The sequence below is a fragment of the Oncorhynchus masou genome, chromosome 29 (assembly GCF_036934945.1).
Source record: "Oncorhynchus masou masou isolate Uvic2021 chromosome 29, UVic_Omas_1.1, whole genome shotgun sequence".
Taxonomy (NCBI): Eukaryota; Metazoa; Chordata; class Actinopteri; order Salmoniformes; family Salmonidae; genus Oncorhynchus; species Oncorhynchus masou.
The window spans coordinates 99514388-99538741 of record NC_088240.1 but is presented as its reverse complement, the minus strand read 5'-3'; the positions used below and the strand labels follow the sequence as shown (position 1 = coordinate 99538741).

Genomic DNA, 24354 nt, shown 5'->3' with positions numbered 1-24354 from the left:
GGTGGAAGGTGGTGGTGGTGGTGGTGGTGGTGGTGGGAGAGGTGGTGGTGTGGTGGTGGTGAGGTGGAGGTGTGGTGGTGGAGAGGTGGAGGTGTGGTGGTCAGGGAGAGGTGGTGGTGTGGTGGTGGAGGTGGTGATCTGTGGTGGTGATGAGGTGGTGGTGGAGAGGTGGTGGTGTGGTATAGAAGTGGTACAGGTGGTGGTGTGGTGGTGGTGAGGTGGTGGGTGGTGGTGATTAGGTGGTGGTGTGGTGGTGGTGGTGGAGAGCTGGTGGTGGATGTTAGGAGGTGGTGGTGGTGGAGGTGGTGGTGGTGGAGAGGTGGTGATGGTGGAGACCACAGGTGGTGGTGGTGGAGAGGTGGTGGTGGTGGAGAGGTGGTGATGGTGGAGAGGTGGTGGTGGTGGAGAGGTGGTGGTGGTGGTGGAGAGGTGGTGGTGGTGGAGAGCTGGTGGTGAGGTGGAGAGGTGGTGGAGAGCTGGTGGTGGTGGGTGGAGAGGTGGTGGTGGAGAGGTGGTGGAGAGGTGGTGGACAGGTGGTGGTGGTGAGGTGGTGGTGGTGGAGAGGTGGTGGAGAGGTGGAGAGGTGGTGGTGGTGAGGTGGTGGTGGTGGAGAGGTGGTGGTGTGGTGGTGGTGAGGTGGAGAGGTGGTGGTGGAGACAGGTGGTGGTAGGTGGAGAGGTGGTGGAGAGGTGGTGGTGGTGAGGTGGTGGTGGTGAGGTATTGGTGAGGTGAAGAGCTGGTGGTGAGGTGTGGTGGTAGGTGGTGGTAGGTGGTGGTGGTGGTGGTGTTGGGCCTACAGTGTTAGTATGGGGGGACAGGGGAGGAGCTCCGTAATCAGATGGAACAGTGATCTGTGCTGCAGTACCCGTTACATCATCAGGTGAAAGGGGAAGACTCCTAATCAGATGGAACAGTGATATAGAAGACTGACAGACCGTTACAGTGTCAGGTTATTAAGGGGAGGAGACTCCATAATCAGATGGAATAGAAGACTAGATCTGTGTGATGTTACATCATCAGGTGAAAGGGGAGGAGCTCCATAATCAGATGGAACAGTGATCTAGAAGCTGCAGTACCCGTTACATCATCAGGTGAAAGGGGAGGAGACAATCAGATGGAACAGTGATCTGTGCTAGACAGTACCCGTTACATCATGATGTTATTATAGAAGACTAGACAATCAGATGGTGATGTGATTATAGAAGACTAGACAGACCGTTACATCATGATGTGAAAGAAGGACAGACTCCGTAATGTGATGTTATTACAGTGATCTGTGCTGCTTTGTGATGTTTTGTAGAAGACTAGAAGCCAGCATGTGATGTTATTCCACAAACCCTACATCTATTATTTTCAATTTATTATAAAGTGAGAATTTTCTACCTGGTTTTCATTAGGAAGGCAGTGTGATAATTATAAAGACAGAATCCTACTCATTCCTCCACTTGCATTTGGAAACTAGACAATCCTACTCATTCCTGATTGCATTTAGAAGACTAGAGAACCGTTACATTCCTGATGTTATTATAGAAGACAGACAGATCCGTTACAGTGTGATGTTATTATAGAAGACAGAGAACCTACTCATTGATCCACTTGACATTTACAGTGTGATGTTAACATAGAAGACTACAGATTCCTCCAGTGTGATGTTATTATAGAAGACTAGACATTCCTCCAGTGTGATGTTATTTGGAAACAGAGAATCTACAGTGTGATTCCTCCACAGCTCCTACATCACTTACACTGATGTTATTATAGTAGACTAGACAGACCGTGGGCTTTTGGTGATTCAAGACAACTGGAATCTTGATGTTAAAAAGACTAGTCAGATTAAGTGTGACTTCAGACAGATCTTCAGGTGATGTTGGAGCTCTGGAAAAGACAGAGTTACAGTGTGATGTTATTATAGTAGACTAGACAGACCGTTAAGTGTGATGTTATTTAGAAGACTAGACAGAGCTAAGTGTGATGTTTAACAGACAGACTCCAGTGTGATGTTATTATAGAAGACTAGACAGACCGCAGTGTGATGTTATTATAGAAGACTAGACAGATTTCAGTGTGATGTTATTAGTTGAAGACTAGACAGACCTTACAGTGTGATGTGTAACAGACAGACCGTTACAGTGTGATGTTATTATAGAAGACCAGACAGACCGTTACAGTGTGATGTTATTATAGAAGACTAGACAGACCGTTACAGTGTGATGTTATTATAGAAGACTAGACAGACCGTTACAGTGTGATGTTATTATAGAAGACTAGACAGACCGTTACAGTGTGATGTGTAACAGACAGACCGTTACAGTGTGATGTTATTATAGAAGACCAGACAGACCGTTACAGTGTGATGTGTAACAGACAGACCGTTACAGTGTGATGTTATTATAGAAGACTAGACAGACAGTGTGATGTTATTATAGAAGACTAGACATTACAGTGTGATGTTATTATAGAAGACTAGACAGACCATTACAGTGTGATGTTATTTAGAAGATAGAAGACTAGACAGACCGTTACAGTGTGATGTTATTATAGAAGACTAGACAGACCAGTGTGATGTTACAGTGTGATGTTATTATAGTAGACTAGACAGACCGTTACAGTGTGATGTTATTATAGAAGACTAGACAGACCGTTACAGTGTGATGTGTAACAGACAGACCGTTACAGTGTGATGTTATTATAGAAGACGAGACAGACCATTAGTCTTAGGCACCGTTGACGTGGATGTCCATTAAGGCAGCTCTCCGCACCTCTCTGATTCAGAGGGGTTGGCTTAAATGCAGAAGACACATTTCAGTTGAAGGTGTACATTAGGTGTACAACTGACTCGGTATCCCCCTTTACCCAGACAGACAGACAGACAGACAGACAGACAGACAGACAGACAGACAGACAGACAGACAGACAGAGTGCAAAACACGCCTACACGGGCCCTCTAGCGAAGGGCCTCAATGCAATCCAATTTCACCCGATGTAAACTCCTCCCAGTGGGGTAACCCGGGCCAGATAAACGAAACCCCTTATTGTCACTACCTCACCAGTCTGTTCCGAGTCGCCCCGAACCTCCTCTCCTCCTCCTCTCCCCTTCTGCACGTCTGGTTGAAGAGAGTGACTTCCTTGTTTGGGGGTGGGCCATAGTCCGTGCATCCAGCCTTCAGTCGACCGGAGAGGTGTTTTCCCCTGTACAGCGGAGAAAGAGCGGAACTACACGGCCAGGCGGATAACGTTACTCACTCTGTCTGAGAATGTACTAGTCTGAAGAAATGGCATGCGGATACACTTTAAAACAAATTACTTTAACTTGGTAGCAATATGGATTATGTCGTACTCAAGGGAATGTGAACGGGCACCGGAGACTCAGGCTGGAAGTTTTGAAGGACCGATCACGGCGCCTCTTCCCCGGTCCGGTGTTATTACCGGGGTCCCATTTTCCCGGGTAGCCCCATGCAAAACATAACGGCACCCGGCAGCCCCAACAACAACTCTGATGTCATTTGCTCCTGTAACTGCACCGGTCCCCAGCCGGAGGGAATGGAGATATGTAAGTAGCATTGTAGTGGAAACCGCGTATGCCGCTTTGGAAATGATGTCTGTTCTACTGTGATTTATCACTATGTTACCTTTTACGCATCGATTACGCGCATGTAAACAACGATGTGTTATAAACGAGAGGTACACATTGTAGGGGATTATTTAAATACAATTTGGTTATGGTTTGGGAACTTTTTATCAGTCAAATATCCGTGTTTGGTTGGTGTTCTGGTATGTTCGCTGTCAGTCGTTTATGGTTACGTTACCGTCTTGCTGTCGTCGTTCAGTAATTGCCATAGACTGGCAGTAGTTTCTGCCACATACTCCAACACTGTAAAACATTTAGACGGAATACGCTATGAAGGGAGATATATTACCCTGTTGACAGTTTCATGGGACTTGCTGGGTTACGTTGTTGTGTTGAGATGTTGTTACAGACAGACAGTGTGTTGTGTGACAGACAGACAGACAGACAGACAGACAGACAGACAGACAGTCAGACAGACCAGACAGACAGACAGCCATATGGGACCCCAGGACCAGACTGACAGACATACACTGACAGACTGACAGACAGACAGACAGACAGACAGACAGACAGACAGACAGTCATATCCCCTGGGACCAGGGCCAGACAGACAGACAGGCATTTCCCCTGGGACCAGGGCCAGACAGACAGACAGACAGACAGACAGTCATATCCCCTGGGACCAGGGCCAGACAGACAGACAGTCATTTCCCCTGGGACCAGGCAGACAGACCAGACAGACAGACAGTCATTTCCCTGGGACCAGGCAGACAGACAGTCATTTCCCCTGGGACCAGGGCCAGACAGACAGACAGTCATTTCCCCTGGGACCAGGCAGACAGACAGTCATTTCCCCTGGGACCAGGGCCAGACAGACAGACAGACAGTCATTTCCCCTGGGACCAGGCAGACAGACAGTCATTTCCCCTGGGACCAGGGCCAGGCAGACAGACAGTCATTTCCCCTGGGACCAGGCAGACAGACAGTCATTTCCCCTGGGACCAGGGCCAGACAGACAGACAGTCATTTCCCCTGGGACCAGGGCCAGGCAGACAGACAGACAGTCATTTCCCCTGGGACCAGGACCAGGCAGACAGACAGTCATTTCCTGGGACCAGGCAGACAGACAGTCATTTCCCCTGGGACCAGGGCCAGACAGACAGACAGTCATTTCCCCTGGGACCAGGGCCAGTGTGAGACAGACAGACAGTCATTTCCCTGGGACCAGGGCCAGGCAGACAGACAGTCATTTCCCCTGGGACCAGGGCCAGACAGACAGACAGTCATTTCCCCTGGGACCAGGGCCAGGCAGACAGACAGTCATTTCCCCCTGGGACCAGGGCCAGGCAGACAGACAGTCATTTCCCCTGGGACCAGGGCCAGGGACAGACAGTCATTTCCCCCTGGGACCAGGGGCCAGACAGACAGACAGTCATTTCCCCTGGGACCAGGGCCAGACAGACAGACAGACAGTCATTTCCCCTGGGACCAGGCAGACAGACAGTCATTTCCCCTGGGACCAGGGCCAGACAGACAGACAGTCATTTCCCTGGGACCAGGGCAGACAGTTATTATACAGACAGACAGACAGTCATTTCCCCTGGGACCAGGGGCCAGACAGACAGACAGTCATTTCCCCTGGGACCCAGGCAGACAGACAGTCATGTTTTCCCTAGGACCAGGGCCAGACAGACAGACAGTCATTTCCCCTGGGCCCAGGGCCAGACAGACAGACAGTCATTTCCCCTGGGACCAGGGCCAGACAGACAGACAGTCACAACCCCTGGGACCAGGGCCAGACAGACAGACAGTCATTTCCCCTGGGACCAGGGTCAGACAGACAGACAGTCACAACCCCTGGGACCAGGGCCAGACAGACAGACAGTCATTTCCCCTGGGACCAGGGCCAGACAGACAGACAGTCATTTCCCCTTACCCAGAGACCAGGCAGACAGACAGCAACACCACGAGAAAAGGAAGGCAGCAGGATATATTAGATGGTGATTTGGCAGTTCGGCTGGGATGAACTGATGCCATCATATAACCAAAAGACCACTGTGGCTGTCTGCTATGGTCTGTCTGCTATTGTCTGTCTGCTATGGTCTGTCTGCTATGGTCTGTCTGCTATGGTATGTCTGCTATGGTCTGTCTGCTATGGTCTGTCTGCTATGGTCTGTCTGCTATGGTCTGTCTGCTATGGTCTGTCTGCTATGGTCTGTCTGCTATGGTCTGTCTGCTATGGTCTGTCTGCTAGTGTCTGTCTGCTAGTGTCTGTCTGCTATGGTCTGTCTGCTATGGTCTGTCTGCTATGGTCTGCTATGGTCTGTCTGCTATGGTCTGTCTGCTATGGTCTGTCTGCTATAATATATTTGCTGTCTGCTATGGTCTGTCTGCTATGGTCTGTCTGCTATGGTCTGTCTGCTATGGTCTGTCTGCTATGGTCTGTCTGCTATAATATGTTTGCTGTCTGCTATGGTCTGTCTGCTATGGTCTGTCTGCTATAATATGTTTGCTGTCTATGGTCTGTCTGCTATGGTCTGTCTGCTATGGTATGTTTGTTGTCTGCTATGTCTGCTATAATATGTTTCTGTCTGCTATGGTCTGTCTGCTATGGTCTGTCTGCTATAATATGTTTGCTGTCTGCTATGGTCTGTCTGCTATGGTCTGTCTGCTATGGTGCTGTCTGCTATGGTGCTGTCTGCTATGGTCTGTCTGGCCTGGTGCTGTCTGCTATGGTCTGTCTGGCCTGGTGCTGTCTGCTATGGTGCTGTCTGCTATGGTCTGTCTGGTCTGGTGCTGTCTGGCCTGGTGCTGTCTGCTATGGTCTGTCTGGCCTGGTGCTGTCTGCTATGGTGCTGTCTGCTATGGTCTATCTGGTCTGGTGCTGTCTGCTATGGTCTGTCTGCTCTGGTGCTGTCTGCTATGGTCTGTCTGGTCTGGTGCTGTCTGCTATGGTCTGTCTGGTATGGTGCTGTCTGCTATGGTCTGTCTGGTCTATGCTGTCTGCTATGGTCTGTCTGCTATGGTCTGTCTGGCCTGGTGCTGTCTGCTATGGTCTGTCTGGCCAGGTCTGTCTGCTATGGTCTGTCTGGTCTGGTGCTGTTTGCTATGGTCTGGTCTGGTCTGGTGCTGTCTGCTATGGTCTGTCTGGTATGGTGCTGTCTGCTATGGTCTGTCTGGCCAGGTCTGTCTGGTCTGGTGCTGTCTGCTATGGTCTGTCTGGTCTGGTGCTGTCTGCTATGGTCTGTCTGGTCTGGTGCTGTCTGCTATGGTCTGTCTGGCCAGGTGCTGTCTGCTATGCCTGTCTGATATGGTCTGTCTGGTCTGGTGCTGTCTGCTATGGCCTGTCTGGTCTGGTGCTGTCTGGTCTGGTGCTGTCTGCTATAGTCTGTTTGGCCAGGTCTGGTCTGGTGCTGTCTGCTATGGCCTGTCTGGTCTGGTGCTGTCTGGTCTGGTGCTGTCTGCTATAGTCTGTTTGGCCAGGTCTGGTCTGGTGCTGTCTGCTATGGCCTGTCTGGTCTGGTGCTGTCTGGTCTGGTGCTGTCTGCTATAGTCTGTTTGGCCAGGTCTGGTCTGGTGCTGTCTGCTATGGCCTGTCTGGACCTGGTGCTGTCTGGTCTGGTGCTGTCTGCTATCAGTCTGTTTGGCCAGGTCTGGTCTGGTGCTGTCTGCTATCCTGTCTGGTCTGGTGCTGTCTGCTATCCTGTCTGATATGGTCTGTCTGGTCTGGTGCTGTCTGCTATGGTCTGTCTGGTCTGGTGCTGTCTGCTATGGTCTGTTTGGCCAGGTCTGGTCTGGTGCTGTCTGCTATTGTCTGTTTGGCCAGGTCTGGTCTGGTGCTGTCTGCTATTGTCTGTTTGGCCAGGTCCTCTGGTGTCAGTCTGCTATTGTCCTGTTGACCAGGTCTGGTCTGGTGCTGTGCATTGTCTGCCAGGTCTGGTCCTGTCCAGGTCTGTTTGGCCAGGTCTGTGTCTGGTGCTGTCTGCTATTGTCTGTTTGGTGGTCTGTCTGCTATGTCTGTCTGCTATTGTCCTGTTTGGCCAGGTCTGGTCTGGTGCTGTCAGCTATGTCCTGTTTGGCTGGTCTGATGCTGTCTGCCTATGTCTGTAGACCAGGTCTGGTCTGGTGTCTGACAGCCATCATCTGTGCTGGCCAGGTCTGGTCTGGTGCTGTCTGCTATGGTCTGTTTCAGGTCTGTCAGTCAGCAGGTCTCATCCTGTGCTGACCTATGGTCTGTCCTCTGGTCTGGTGCAGACAGCCATCATCCTGTAGACCAGGTCCTCTGTTGTCTGACAGCCATCATCCTGTAGACCAGGTCCTCTGATGTCAAACAGCCATCATCCTGTAGACCAGGTCCTCTGTTGTCAAACAGCCATCATCCTGTAGACCAGGTCCTCTGGTGTCTGACAGCCATCATCCTGTGTGACCAGGTCTGGTCTGGTGCTGTCTGCTATGGTCTGTCTGGTCTGATGACCAGGTCATCTTGCCAGGAAAGGACACAATCATCCTAGACCAGGTCCTCTGTTGTCAAACAGCCATCATCCTGATAGACCAGGTCCTCTGTTGTCAAACAGCCATCATCCTGTAGACCATTGTCCTCTGGTGTCAAACAGCCATCATCCTGTAGACCAGGTCCTCTGTTGTCAAACAGCCATCATCCTGTAGACCAGGTCCTCTGTTGTCAGACAGCCATCATCCTGTAGACCAGGTCCTCTGGTGTCAAACAGCCATCATCCTGTAGACCAGGTCCTCTGTTGTCAAACAGCCATCATCCTGTAGACCAGGTCCTCTGTTGTCAGACAGCCATCATCCTGTAGACCAGGTCCTCTGTTGTCAGACAGCCATCATCCTGTAGACCAGGTCCTCTGTTGTCAAACAGCCATCATCCTGTAGACCAGGTCCTCTGGTGTCAAACAGCCATCATCCTGTAGACCAGGTCCTCTGGTGTCAGACAGCCATCATCCTGTAGACCAGGTCCTCTGTTGTCAAACAGCCATCATCCTGTAGACCAGGTCCTCTGTTGTCAGACAGCCATCATCCTGTAGACCAGGTCCTCTGTTGTCAAACAGCCATCATCCTGTAGACCAGGTCCTCTGTTGTCAGACAGCCATCATCCTGTAGACCAGGTCCTCTGTTGTCAAACAGCCATCATCCTGTAGACCAGGTCCTCTGTTGTCAGACAGCCATCATCCTGTAGACCAGGTCCTCTGGTGTCAGACAGCCATCATCCTGTAGACCAGGTCCTCTGGTGTCTCTGGTGTCAAACAGCCATCATCCTGTAGACCAGGTCCTCTGTTGTCAAACAGCCATCATCCTGTAGACCAGGTCCTCTGTTGTCAAACAGCCATCATCCTGTAGACCAGGTCCTCTGTTGTCAAACAGCCATCATCCTGTAGACCAGGTCCTCTGTTGTCAAACAGCCATCAAACAGCCATCATCCTGTAGACCAGGTCCTCTGTTGTCAAACAGCCATCATCCTGTAGACCAGGTCCTCTGTTGTCAAACAGCCATCATCCTGTAGACCAGGTCCTCTGGTGTCAAACAGCCATCATCCTGTAGACCAGGTCCTCTGGTGTCAAACAGCCATCATCCTGTAGACCAGGTCCTCTGTTGTCAAACAGCCATCATCCTGTAGACCAGGTCCTCTGGTGTCAGACAGCCATCATCCTGTAGACCAGGTCCTCTGTTGTCAAACAGCCATCATCCTGTAGACCAGGTCCTCTGGTGTCAAACAGCCATCATCCTGTAGACCAGGTCCTCTGGTTGTCAGACAGCCATCATCCTGTAGACCAGGTCCTCTGTTGTCAAACAGCCATCATCCTGTAGACCAGGTCCTCTGTTGTCAAACAGCCATCATCCTGTAGACCAGGTCCTCTGTGTCAAACAGCCATCATCCTGTAGACCAGGTCCTCTGGTGTCTCTGTTGTCAAACAGCCATCATCCTGTAGACCAGGTCCTCTGGTGTCAGACAGCCATCATCCTGTAGACCAGGTCCTCTGTTGTCAAACAGCCATCATCCTGTAGACCAGGTCCTCTGTTGTCAAACAGCCATCATCCTGTAGACCAGGTCCTCTGGTGTCAAACAGCCATCATCCTGTAGACCAGGTCCTCTGGTGTCAGACAGCCATCATCCTGTAGACCAGGTCCTCTGTTCTCAGACAGCCATCATCCTGTAGACCAGGTCATCTGGTGTCAGACAGCCATCATCCTGTAGACCAGGTCCTCTGTTGTCTCTGTTGTCAAACAGCCATCATCCTGTAGACCAGGTCCTCTGTTGTCAAACAGCCATCATCCTGTAGACCAGGTCCTCTGTTGTCAGATAGCCATCATCCTGTAGACCAGGTCCTCTGTTGTCAAACAGCCATCATCCTGTAGACCAGGTCCTCTGGTGTCAAACAGCCATCATCCTGTAGACCAGGTCCTCTGTTGTCAAACAGCCATCATCCTGTAGACCAGGTCCTCTGGTGTCAGACAGCCATCATCCTGTAGACCAGGTCCTCTGTTGTCAGACAGCCATCATCCTGTAGACCAGGTCCTCTGGTGTCTCTGTTGTCAAACAGCCATCATCCTGTAGACCAGGTCCTCTGGTGTCAGACAGCCATCATCCTGTAGACCAGGTCCTCTGTTGTCAGACAGCCATCATCCTGTAGACCAGGTCCTCTGTTGTCAGACAGCCATCATCCTGTAGACCAGGTCCTCTGTTGTCAAACAGCCATCATCCTGTAGACCAGGTCCTCTGGTGTCAAACAGCCATCATCCTGTAGACCAGGTCCTCTGGTGTCAAACAGCCATCATCCTGTAGACCAGGTCCTCTGGTGTCAGACAGCCATCATCCTGTAGACCAGGTCCTCTGGTGTCAAACAGCCATCATCCTGTAGACCAGGTCCTCTGGTGTCTCTGTTGTCAGACAGCCATCATCCTGTAGACCAGGTCCTCTGGTGTCAGACAGCCATCATCCTGTAGACCAGGTCCTCTGTTGTCAAACAGCCATCATCCTGTAGACCAGGTCCTCTGTTGTCAAACAGCCATCATCCTGTAGACCAGGTCCTCTGTTGTCTCTGTTGTCAGACAGCCATCATCCTGTAGACCACATCCTCTGTTGTCAAACAGCCATCATCCTGTAGACCAGGTCCTCTGTTGTCAGACAGCCATCATCCTGTAGACCAGGTCCTCTGGTGTCTCTAGTGTCAGACAGCCATCATCCTGTAGACCAGGTCCTCTGTTCTCAGACAGCCATCATCCTGTAGACCAGGTCCTCTGGTGTCAAACAGCCATCCATCCTGTAGACCAGGTCCTCTGTTGTCAAACAGCCATCATCCTGTAGACCAGGTCCTCTGTGTCAGACAGCCTCTGTTGTCAAACAGCCATCATCCTGTAGACCAGGTCCTCTGTTCTCAGACAGCCATCATCCTGTAGACCAGGTCCTCTGGTGTCAAACAGCCATCCATCCTGTAGACCAGGTCCTCTGGTGTCTCTGTTGTCAAACAGCCATCATCCTGTAGACCAGGTCCTCTGTTGTCAAACAGCCATCATGTCCTCTGTTGTCAAACAGCCATCATCCTGTAGACCAGGTCCTCTGGTGTCAGACAGCCATCATCCTGTAGACCAGGTCCTCTGGTGTCAAACAGCCATCATCCTGTAGACCAGGTCCTCTGGTGTCAAACAGCCATCATCCTGTAGACCAGGTCCTCTGGTGTCAGACAGCCATCATCCTGTAGACCAGGTCCTCTGTTGTCAGACAGCCATCATCCTGTAGACCAGGTCCTCTGTTGTCAGACAGCCATCATCCTGTAGACCAGGTCCTCTGTTGTCAAACAGCCATCATCCTGTAGACCAGGTCCTCTGTTGTCAGACAGCCATCATCCTGTAGACCAGGTCCTCTGTTGTCAGACAGCCATCATCCTGTAGACCAGGTCCTCTGTTGTCAGACAGCCATCATCCTGTAGACCAGGTCCTCTGGTGTCAAACAGCCATCATCCTGTAGACCAGGTCCTCTGTTGTCAAACAGCCATCATCCTGTAGACCAGGTCCTCTGTTGTCAAACAGCCATCATCCTGTAGACCAGGTCCTCTGGTGTCAAACAGCCATCATCCTGTAGACCAGGTCCTCTGTTGTCAAACAGCATCATCATCCTGTCAAACAGATCCTGTAGACCAGGTCCTCTGTTGTCAAACAGCCATCATCCTGTAGACCAGGTCCTCTGGTGTCTCTGTTGTCAAACAGCCATCATCCTGTAGACCACGTCCTCTGGTGTCTCTGTTGTCAAACAGCCATCATCCTGTAGACCAGGTCCTCTGTTGTCAGACAGCCATCATCCTGTAGACCAGGTCCTCTGTTGTCAGACAGCCATCATCCTGTAGACCAGGTCCTCTGGTGTCAAACAGCCATCATCCTGTAGACCAGGTCCTCTGGTGTCAAACAGCCATCATCCTGTAGACTACATCCTCTGGTGTCTCTGTTGTCAGACAGCCATCATCCTGTAGACCACGTCCTCTGTTGTCAGACAGCCATCATCCTGTAGACCAGGCCCTCCTCTGGTGTCAAACAGCCATCATCCTGTAGACCAGGTCCTCTGGTGTCCTCTGGTGTCAAACAGCCATCATCCTGTAGACCAGGTCCTCTGTTGTCAAACAGCCATCATCCTGTAGACCAGGTCCTCTGTTGTCAGACAGCCATCATCCTGTAGACCAGGTCCTCTGTTGTCAAACAGCCATCATCCTGTAGACCAGGTCCTCTGTTGTCAGACAGCCATCATCCTGTAGACCAGGTCCTCTGTTGTCAAACAGCCATCATCCTGTAGACCAGGTCCTCTGTTGTCAAACAGCCATCATCCTGTAGACCAGGTCCTCTGTTGTCAGACAGCCATCATCCTGTAGACCAGGTCCTCTGGTGTCAAACAGCCATCATCCTGTAGACCAGGTCCTCTGTTGTCTCTGTTGTCAAACAGCCATCATCCTGTAGACCAGGTCCTCTGGTGTCAGACAGCCATCATCCTGTAGACCAGGTCCTCTGCTGTCAAACAGCCATCATCCTGTAGACCAGGTCCTCTGTGTCAGACAGCCATCATCCTGTAGACCAGGACCTCTGGTGTCCTCTGGTGTCAAACAGCCATCATCCTGTAGACTACATCCTCTGGTGTCTCTGTTGTCAGACAGCCATCATCCTGTAGACCACATCCTCTGGTGTCAGATAGCCATCATCCTGTAGACCACGTCCTCTGGTGTCTCTGTTGTCAGACAGCCATCATCCTGTAGACCAGGTCCTCTGGTGTCTCTGTTGTCAAACAGCCATCATCCTGTAGACCAGGTCCTCTGGTGTCTCTGCTGTCAAACAGCCATCATCCTGTAGACCAGGTCCTCTGGTGTCAGACAGCCATCATCCTGTAGACCAGGTCCTCTGTGTCTCTGTTGTCAGACAGCCATCATCCTGTAGACCAGGTCCTCTGTTGTCAGACAGCCATCATCCTGTAGACCAGGTCCTCTGGTGTCTCTGGTGTCAGACAGCCATCATCCTGTAGACCAGGTCCTTTGGTGTCTTCTGTTGTCAGATAGCCATCATCCTGTAGACCAGGTCCTCTGTTGTCAGACAGCCATCATCCTGTAGACCAGGTCCTCTGTTGTCAAACAGCCATCATCCTGTAGACCAGGTCCTCTGTTGTCAAACAGCCATCATCCTGTAGACCAGGTCCTCTGGTGTCTCTGTTGTCAAACAGCCATCATCCTGTAGACCAGGTCCTCTGGTGTCTCTGTTGTCAAACAGCCATCATCCTGTAGACCAGGTCCTCTGTTGTCAGATAGCCATCATCCTGTAGACCAGGTCCTCTGGTGTCAGACAGCCATCATCCTGTAGACCAGGTCCTCTGTTGTCAGATAGCCATCATCCTGTAGACCAGGTCCTCTGTTGTCAGACAGCCATCATCCTGTAGACCAGGTCCTCTGGTGTCAGACAGCCATCATCCTGTAGACCAGGTCCTCTGTTGTCAAACAGCCATCATCCTGTAGACCAGGTCCTCTGTTGTCAGACAGCCATCATCCTGTAGACCAGGTCCTCTGGTGTCAGACAGCCATCATCCTGTAGACCAGGTCCTCTGGTGTCAAACAGCCATCATCCTGTAGACCAGGTCCTCTGTTGTCAGACAGCCATCATCCTGTAGACCAGGTCCTCTGTTGTCAAACAGCCATCATCCTGTAGACCAGGTCCTCTGTTGTCAGACAGCCATCATCCTGTAGACCAGGTCCTCTGTTGTCAAACAGCCATCATCCTGTAGACCAGGTCCTCTGTTGTCAGACAGCCATCATCCTGTAGACCAGGTCCTCTGTTGTCAAACAGCCATCATCCTGTAGACCAGGTCCTCTGTTGTCAAACAGCCATCATCCTGTAGACCAGGTCCTCTGTTGTCAAACAGCCATCATCCTGTAGACCAGGTCCTCTGGTGTCAGACAGCCATCATCCTGTAGACCAGGTCCTCTGTTGTCAGATAGCCATCATCCTGTAGACCAGGTCCTCTGGTGTCAGACAGCCATCATCCTGTAGACCAGGTCCTCTGGTGTCAAACAGCCATCATCCTGTAGACCAGGTCCTCTGGTGTCAGACAGCCATCATCCTGTAGACCAGGTCCTCTGGTGTCAAACAGCCATCATCCTGTAGACCAGGTCCTCTGTTGTCAGACAGCCATCATCCTGTAGACCAGGTCCTCTGTTGTCAGACAGCCATCATCCTGTAGACCAGGTCCTCTGTTGTGTCATCTAGACCAGGTCCTCTGTTGTCAGACAGCCATCATCCTGTAGACCAGGTCCTCTGTTGTCAAACAGCCATCATCCTGTAGACCAGGTCCTCTGGTGTCCATCATGGTGTCCTCTGGTGTCAAACAGCCATCATCCTGTAGACCAGGTCCTCTGTTGTCAGACAGCCATCATCCTGTAGACCAGGTCCTCTGTTGTCAGACAGCCATCATCCTGTAGACCAGGTCCTCTGTCTCTGTTGTCAAACAGCCATCATCCTGTAGACCAGGTCCTCTGGTGTCAAACAGCCATCATCCTGTAGACCAGGTCCTCTGTTGTCAAACAGCCATCATCCTGTAGACCAGGTCCTCTGTTGTCAGACAGCCATCATCCTGTAGACCAGGTCCTCTGTTGTCAAACAGCCATCATCCTGTAGACCAGGTCCTCTGTTGTCAGACAGCCATCATCCTGTAGACCAGGTCCTCTGGTGTCAAACAGCCATCATCCTGTAGACCAGGTCCTCTGGTGTCAGCCAATCCTAGACCAGCCATCATCCTGTAGACCAGGTCCTCTGTTGTCAGACAGCCATCATCCTGTAGACCAGGTCCTCTGTTGTCAAACAGCCATCATCCTGTAGACCAGGTCCTCTGTTGTCAAACAGCCATCATCCTGTAGACCAGGTCCTCTGTTGTCAAACAGCCATCATCCTGTAGACCAGGTCCTCTGTTGTCAGACAGCCATCATCCTGTAGACCAGGTCCTCTGGTGTCAGACAGCCATCATCCTGTAGACCAGGTCCTCTGGTGTCAAACAGCCATCATCCTGTAGACCAGGTCCTCTGGTGTCAGACAGCCATCATCCTGTAGACCAGGTCCTCTGTTGTCAAACAGCCATCATCCTGTAGACCAGGTCCTCTGTTGTCAAACAGCCATCATCCTGTAGACCAGGTCCTCTGGTGTCTCTGTTGTCAGATAGCCATCATCCTGTAGACCAGGTCCTCTGGTGTCTCTGTTGTCAAACAGCCATCATCCTGTAGACCAGGTCCTCTGGTGTCAAACAGCCATCATCCTGTAGACCAGGTCCTCTGTTGTCAGACAGCCATCATCCTGTAGACCAGGTCCTCTGGTGTCAAACAGCCATCATCCTGTAGACCAGGTCCTCTGGTGTCAGACAGCCATCATCCTGTAGACCAGGTCCTCTGGTGTCAAACAGCCATCATCCTGTAGACCAGGTCCTCTGGTGTCAGACAGCCATCATCCTGTAGACCAGGTCCTCTGGTGTCAGACAGCCATCATCCTGTAGACCAGGTCCTCTGTTGTCAAACAGCCATCATCCTGTAGACCAGGTCCTCTGTCTCTGTCAAACAGCCATCATCCTGTAGACCACGTCCCTGGTCCTCTGTTGTCAAACAGCCATCATCCTGTAGACCAGGTCCTCTGTTGTCAAACAGCCATCATCCTGTAGACCAGGTCCTCTGTTGTCAGACAGCCATCATCCTGTAGACCAGGTCCTCTGGTGTCAAACAGCCATCATCCTGTAGACCAGGTCCTCTGGTGTCAGACAGCCATCATCCTGTAGACCAGGTCCTCTGTTGTCAAACAGCCATCATCCTGTAGACCAGGTCCTCTGTTGTCAGACAGCCATCATCCTGTAGACCAGGTCCTCTGGTGTCAAACAGCCATCATCCTGTAGACCAGGTCCTCTGTTGTCAAACAGCCATCATCCTGTAGACCAGGTCCTCTGGTGTCAAACAGCCATCATCCTGTAGACCACGTCCTCTGGTGTCCTCTGGTGTCAAACAGCCATCATCCTGTAGACCAGGTCCTCTGTTGTCAGACAGCCATCATCCTGTAGACCAGGTCCTCTGGTGTCAGACAGCCATCATCCTGTAGACCAGGTCCTCTGGTGTCAAACAGCCATCATCCTGTAGACCAGGTCCTCTGGTGTCAAACAGCCATCATCCTGTAGACCAGGTCCTCTGTTGTCAAACAGCCATCATCCTGTAGACCAGGTCCTCTGGTGTCAGACAGCCATCATCCTGTAGACCAGGTCCTCTGGTGTCAGACAGCCATCATCCTGTAGACCAGGTCCTCTGTTGTCAGACAGCCATCATCCTGTAGACCAGGTCCTCTGTGTCTCTGTTGTCAAACAGCCATCATCCTGTAGACCAGGTCCTCTGGTGTTGTCAAACAGCCATCATCCTGTAGACCAGGTCCTCTGTTGTCAAACAGCCATCATCCTGTAGACCAGGTCCTCTGTTGTCAAACAGCCATCATCCTGTAGACCAGGTCCTCTGTTGTCAAACAGCCATCATCCTGTAGACCAGGTCCTCTGTTGTCAGACAGCCATCATCCTGTAGACCAGGTCCTCTGTTGTCAAACAGCCATCATCCTGTAGACCAGGTCCTCTGGTGTCAGACAGCCATCATCCTGTAGACCAGGTCCTCTGTTGTCAAACAGCCATCATCCTGTAGACCAGGTCCTCTGTTGTCAAACAGCCATCATCCTGTAGACCAGGTCCTCTGGTGTCTCTGTTGTCAAACAGCCATCATCCTGTAGACCAGGTCCTCTGGTGTCTCTGTTGTCAAACAGCCATCATCCTGTAGACCAGGTCCTCTGTTGTCAAACAGCCATCATCCTGTAGACCAGGTCCTCTGTTGTCAAACAGCCATCATCCTGTAGACCAGGTCCTCTGTTGTCAAACAGCCATCATCCTGTAGACCAGGTCCTCTGTTGTCAAACAGCCATCATCCTGTAGACCAGGTCCTCTGGTGTCCTCTGGTGTCAAACAGCCATCATCCTGTAGACCAGGTCCTCTGTTGTCAGACAGCCATCATCCTGTAGACCAGGTCCTCTGTTGTCAAACAGCCATCATCCTGTAGACCAGGTCCTCTGTTGTCAAACAGCCATCATCCTGTAGACCAGGTCCTCTGTTGTCAAACAGCCATCATCCTGTAGACCACATCCTCTGTTGTCAGACAGCCATCATCCTGTAGACCAGGTCCTCTGTTGTCAAACAGCCATCATCCTGTAGACCAGGTCCTCTGTTGTCAAACAGCCATCATCCTGTAGACCAGGTCCTCTGGTGTCTCTGGTGTCAAACAGCCATCATCCTGTAGACCAGGTCCTCTGTTGTCAAACAGCCATCATCCTGTAGACCAGGTCCTCTGTTGTCAAACAGCCATCATCCTGTAGACCAGGTCCTCTGGTGTCAAACAGCCATCATCCTGTAGACCAGGTCCTCTGTTGTCAAACAGCCATCATCCTGTAGACCAGGTCCTCTGTTGTCAAACAGCCATCATCCTGTAGACCAGGTCCTCTCAGATAGCCATCATCCTGTAGACCAGGTCCTCTGTGTCAAACAGCCATCATCCTGTAGACCAGGTCCTCTGTTGTCAAACAGCCATCATCCTGTAGACCAGGTCCTCTGTTGTCAAACAGCCATCATCCTGTAGACCAGGTCCTCTGTTGTCAAACAGCCATCATCCTGTAGACCAGGTCCTCTGTTGTCAGACAGCCATCATCCTGTAGACCAGGTCCTCTGGTGTCAAACAGCCATCATCCTGTAGACCAGGTCCTCTGGTGTCAAACAGCCATCATCCTGTAGACCAGGTCCTCTGGTGTCAAACAGCCATCATCCTGTAGACCAGGTCCTCTGGTGTCAGACAGCCATCATCCTGTAGACCAGGTCCTCTGGTGTCAGACAGCCATCATCCTGTAGACCAGGTCCTCTGGTGTCTCTGTTGTCAGACAGCCATCATCCTGTAGACCAGGTCCCTCTGTTGTCAGACAGCCATCATCCTGTAGACCAGGTCCTCTGTCTCTTGTCAGACAGCCATCATCCTGTAGACCAGGTCCTCTGGTTGTCAGACAGCCATCATCCTGTAGACCAGGTCCTCTGGTGTCAGACAGCCATCATCCTGTAGACCAGGTCCTCTGGTGTCTCTGTTGTCAGATAGCCATCATCCTGTAGACCAGGTCCTCTGGTGTCCTCTGTTGTCAGACAGCCATCATCCTGTAGACCAGGTCCTCTGGTGTCAGATAGCCATCATCCTGTAGACCAGGTCCTCTGGTGTCTCTGTTGTCAAACAGCCATCATCCTGTAGACCAGGTCCTCTGTTGTCAAACAGCCATCATCCTGTAGACCAGGTCCTCTGGTGTCAGACAGCCATCATCCTGTAGACCAGGTCCTCTGTTGTCAGACAGCCATCATCCTGTAGACCAGGTCCTCTGGTGTCAAACAGCCATCATCCTGTAGACCACGTCCTCTGGTGTCCTCTGGTGTCAAACAGCCATCATCCTGTAGACCAGGTCCTCTGTTGTCAAACAGCCATCATCCTGTAGACCAGGTCCTCTGTTGTCAGACAGCCATCATCCTGTAGACCAGGTCCTCTGTTGTCAAACAGCCATCATCCTGTAGACCAGGTCCTCTGGTGTCAGACAGCCATCATCCTGTAGACCAGGTCCTCTGTTGTCAGACAGCCATCATCCTGTAGACCAGGTCCTCTGTTGTCAGACAGCCATCATCCTGTAGACCCAGCCATCCTGTAGACCTGTTGTCAAACAGCCATCATCCTGTAGACCAGGTCCAGCCATCATCCTGTAGACCACATCTCTGTTGTCAGACAGCCATCATCAAACAGCCCTGTAGACCAGGTCCTCTAGTTGTCTCCCATACCAATATTGTCAGACCCATCATCCTGTCCAATACCAGGTCCTCACTCCCAGACCCATCATCCTGTAGATCCAGGTCCTCTGGTGTCCAATACAGATCCATCATCCTGTCCAAGACCAGGTCCCTCACTCCCATTCAATGTTGTTAGGATCCATCATCCTGTCCAATCCTCTTAGGATCCCAGACTGGTGTCAGTGTTGTAGTTTGTTCAGGTGTTGAGGAGATCACTAGTTGATCCCTCACTCCCATGTCCAATATTAGTTAGGATCCCTCACTCCCCTGTCCAATACTCGTTAGGATCCCTCACTCCCATACCAATATTAGTTAGGATCCCTCACTCCCCTGTCCAATACTCGTTAGGATCCCTCACTCCCCTGTCCAATACTAGTTAGGATCCCTCACTCCCCTGTCCAATACTAGTTAGGATCCCTCACTCCCCTGTCAATACAGATACTCCCCTCACTCCCATACCAATATTAGTTAGGATCCCTCACTCCCCTGTCCAATACTTGTTAGGATCCCTGTCCACGTGAGGATCCCTCACTTCCCTGTCCAATACCGTGAGGATACTCCCATATCAATATTAGTTAGGATCCCTCACTCCCCTGTCCAATACTCGTGAGGATCCCTCACTTCCCTGTCCAATACTCGTGAGGATCCCTCACTCCCATACCAATACTAGTTAGGATCCCTCACACCCCTGTTCAATACTCGTTAGGATCCCTCACTCCCATACCAATATTAGTTAGGATCCCTCACTCCCCTGTCCAATACTCGTGAGGATCCCTCACTCCCATATCAATATTAGTTAGGATTCCCTCACTCCCCTGTCCAATACTCGTTAGGATCCCTCACTCCCGTACCAATATTAGTTAGGATCCCTCACTCCAATACCAATATTAGTTAGGATCCCTCACTCCCCTGTCCAATACTAGTTAGGATCCCTCACTCCCCTGCCCAGTGCTGGTTGTGGTGTGTGTTGGTGTTTATGGCGTTAGACAGTGTGTTTCTGTTAGTAATGTTCCATAATTAGTCTCTTGTACATTCATTCCAAACCAGAGAGCTGAAGTCAAACCCAGCTCTGTGTTACTGACTGACATTAGTTTCACTTCTTTGGTTTGACTCTCAATGGAGCTTTGTTTTGTTCAGTACTTTCAGTCTGGCTCCTTTTTGGCTCTGTGGGCTATAGTGGGGTCTGGCTCTGTGGGCTGTAGTGGGGTCTGGCTCTGTGGGCTGTAGTGTGTTCTGGCTCTGTGGGCTGTAGTGGGGTCTGGCTCTGTGGGCTGTAGTGGGGTCTGGCTCTGTGGGCTATAGTGGGGTCTGGCTCTGTGGGCTATAGTGGGGTCTGGCTCTGTGGGCTGTAGTGTGGTCCGGCTCTGTGGGCTGTAGTGGGGTCTGGCTCTGTGGGCTATAGTGGGGTCTGGCTCTGTGGGCTGTAGTGGGGTCTGGCTCTGTGGGCTATAGTGTGGTCTGGCTCTGTGGGCTGTAGTGGGGTCTGGCTCTGTGGGCTATAGTGTGGTCTGGCTCTGGGCTGTAGTGTGGTCTGGCTCTGTGGGCTGTAGTGGGGTCTGGCTCTGTGGGCTATAGTGGGGTCTGGCTCTGTGGGCTGTAGTGGGGTCTGGCTCTGTGGGCTGTAGTGGGGTCTGGCTCTGTGGGCTGTAGTTGGGTCTGGCTCTCTGGGCTGTAGTGTGGTCTGGCTCTGTGGGCTGTAGTGGGGTCTGGCTCTGGGCTGTAGTGTGGTCTGGCTCTGTGGGCTATAGTGTGGTCTGGCTCTGGGCTGTAGTTGGGTCTGGCTCTGTGGGCTATAGTGGGGTTTGGCTCTGTGGGCTATAGTGGGGTCTGGCTCTGTGGGCTATAGTGTGGTCTGGCTCTGTGGGCTATAGTGGGGTTTGGCTCTGTGGGCTATAGTGGGGTCTGGCTATAGTGGGGTCTGGCTCTGTGGGCTGTAGTGGGGTCTGGCTCTGTGGGCTGTAGTGTGGTCTGGCTCTGTGGGCTATAGTGTGGTCTGGCTCTGTGGGCTATAGTGTGGTCTGGCTCTGTGGGCTGTAGTGGGGTCTGGCTCTGTGGGCTATAGTGGGGTCTGGCTATAGTGGGGTCTGGCTCTGTGGGCTGTAGTGGGGTCTGGCTCTGTGGGCTGTAGTGTGGTCTGGCTCTGTGGGCTATAGTGTGGTCTGGCTCTGTGGGCTGTAGTGGGGTCTGGCTCTGTGGGCTGTAGTGGTGTCTGGCTCTGTGGGCTATAGTGTGGTCTGGCTCTGTGGGCTATAGTGAGGTCTGGCTCTGTGGGCTATAGTGGGGTCTGGCTCTGTGGGCTATAGTGGTTTCTGGCTCTGTGGGCTGTAGTGTGGTCTGGCTCTGTGGGCTGTAGTGGGGTCTGGCTCCGTGGGCTGTAGTGTGGTCTGGCTCTGTGGGCTGTAGTGGTGTCTGGCTCTGTGGGCTGTAGTGGTGTCTGGCTCTGTGGGCTGTAGTGTGGTCTGGCTCTGTGGGCTGTAGTGGGGTCTGGCTCTGTGGGCTGTAGTGGGGTCTGGCTCTGTGGGCTGTAGTGGGGTCTGGCTCTGTGGGCTGTAGTGGGGTCTGGCTCTGTGGGCTATAGTGTGGTCTGGCTCTGGGCTGTAGTGTGGTCTGGCTCTGTGGGCTGTAGTGGGGTCTGGCTCTGTGGGCTGTAGTGGTGTCTGGCTCTGTGGGCTATAGTGGGGTCTGGCTCTGTGGGCTATAGTGGGGTCTGGCTCTGTGGGCTGTAGTGTGGTCTGGCTCTGTGGGCTGTAGTGGGGTCTGGCTCTGTGGGCTGTAGTGTGGTCTGGCTCTGGCTCTGTATCTGTGTCTGTCTCTGTGTTTTATGGTCTGCAGTGTGGTCCTTTACACGGAGGGTTCTACATGGAACCCAAAATGGTTCTCCTCGGAACCCAAAAGGGTTTTCCTACGGGGACAGCCGAATTAGTCTTTTGGAGCCCTTCAGAGTGTACGGTTGTTACAGAGGACTACAGCCAGGGGATCCGGTATGACAATTAAAAGAGCTGCTTGTCTATGGGGGTCAAGGAGCAGGCTGAGGCACTAGGCAGAGAAGAGGAGAGGTCCTCCCCCACGTCACGTCCTCAGACTGGTTCCTGCTTGCTGAGACATGCTACAGGCAGCCAGCCAGTGACTGGGCTCCCTCCCTTTGTGTCTGGGTTCCTCACCACCCACTCCCTCTACTTGTTCCCAACCTTCCCCTGTGTGTCTGTGGTGTGTGACAGGCCATTAGTCAGACTAGAGAGGGGTGTGTGTGTCTGATGTCTCGGAGGGTCAACAGCTATTTACTCTCTAGATGGTCTGAGATGACAGCGCTGTCTGGGACGATAACGCTGTCTGGGACGATAACGCTGTCTGGGACGATAACGCTGTCTGGGACGACAACGCTGTCTGGGACGATAACGCCGTCTGGGACGATAACGCCGTCTGGGACGATAACACTGTCTGGGACGACAACGCTGTCTGGGACGATAACGATGTCTGGGGCGATAACGCTGTCTGAGACGACAACGCTGTCTGGGACGATAACGCCGTCTGGGACGATAACGCCGTCTGGGACGATAACGCTGCCTGGGACGATAACGCTGTCTGGGGCGACAACGCTGTCTGGGACGATAACGCTGTCTGGGACGATAACGCTGTCTGGGACGATAACGCTGTCTGGGACGATAACGCTGCCGGGGACGATAACGCTGTCTGGGACGATAACGCTGTCTGGGACGATAACGCTGTCTGGGGCGATAACGCTGTCTGGGATGATAACGCTGTCTGGGACGATAACGCTGTCTGGGACGATAATGCTGTCTGGGACGACAACGCTGTCTGAGACGATAACGCTGTCTGGGACGACAACGCTGTCTGAGACGATAACGATGTCTGAGACGATAACGCTGTCTGGGACGATAACGCTGTCTGGGGCGATAACGCCGTCTGGGACGATAACGCCGTCTGGGACGATAACGATGTCTGGGGCGATAACGCGGTCTGAGACGATAACGCTGTCTGGGACGATAACGCTGTCTGGGACGATAACGCTGTCTGGGATGATAACGCTGTCTGGGACGATAACGATGTCTGGGGCGATAACGCTGTCTGAGACGATAACGCTGTCTGGGACGATAACGCTGTCTGGGATGATAACGCTGGCTGGGATGATAACGCTGTCTGGGACGATAACGCTGTCTGGGACGATAACGATGGCTGGGGCGATAACGCTGTCTGGGACGATAACGCTGTCTGGGATGATAACGCTGTCTGGGACGATAACGCTGTCTGAGACGATAACGCTGCCTGGGACGATAACGCTGTCTGGGACGATAACGCCGTCTTTGATGATAACGCTGTCTGGGACGATAATGCTGTCTGAGGCGATAACGCTGTCTGGGACGATAACGATGTCTGGGGCGATAACGCTGTCTGAGACGATAACGCTGTCTGGGACGATAACGCTGTCTGGGACGATAACGCTGTCTGGGACGATAACGCTGTCTGGGACGATAACGCTGTCCGGGACGATAACGATGTCTGGGGCGATAACGCTGTCTGGGACGATAACGCTGTCTGGGACGATAACGCTGTCTGGGACGATAACGCTGTCTGGGACGATAACGCTGTCTGGGACGATAACGCTGTCTGGGACGATAACGATGTCTGGGACGATAACGATGTCTGGGACGATAACGCTGTCTGGGGCGATAACGCCGTCTGGGACGATAACGCCGTCTGGGACGATAACGCCGTCTGGGACGATAACGATGTCTGGGGCGATAACGCTGTCTGGGGCGATAACGCTGTCTGGGACGATAACGCTGTCTGGGGCGATAACGCTGTCTGAGACGATAACGATGTCTGAGACGATAACGCTGTCTGGGACGATAACGCTGTCTGAGACGATAACGCTGTCTGGGACGATAACGATGTCTGGGACGATAACGATGTCTGGGACGATAACGCTGTCTGAGACGATAACGCTGTCTGGGACGATAACGCTGTCTGGGACGATAACGCTGTCTGGGACGATAACGCTGTCTGGGACGATAACGCTGTCTGGGACGATAACGATGTCTGGGGCGATAACGCTGTCTGGGACGATAACGCTGTCTGGGACGATAACGCTGTCTGGGACGATAACGCTGTCTGGGACGATAACGCTGTCTGGGACGATAACGCTGTCTGGGACGACAACGCTGTCTGGGACGACAACGCTGTCTGGGGCGATAACGCTGTCTGGGACGATAACGCTGTCTGGGGCGATAACGCTGTCTGGGACGATAACGCTGTCTGGGACGATAACGCTGTCTGGGACGATAACGCTGTCTGGGGCGATAACGCTGTCTGGGACGATAACGCTGTCTGGGGCGATAACGCTGTCTGGGACGATAACGCT

At 52.2% G+C, this 24354-nt stretch overlaps 1 pseudogene; it reads left to right on the top strand.

The window, feature by feature from the left end:
- Window positions 1-3057: 3057 nt before the first annotated feature.
- The window catches only part of LOC135521383 (low-density lipoprotein receptor class A domain-containing protein 4-like), a 69229-nt pseudogene continuing 47932 nt past the window's right edge, over window positions 3058-24354 (top strand).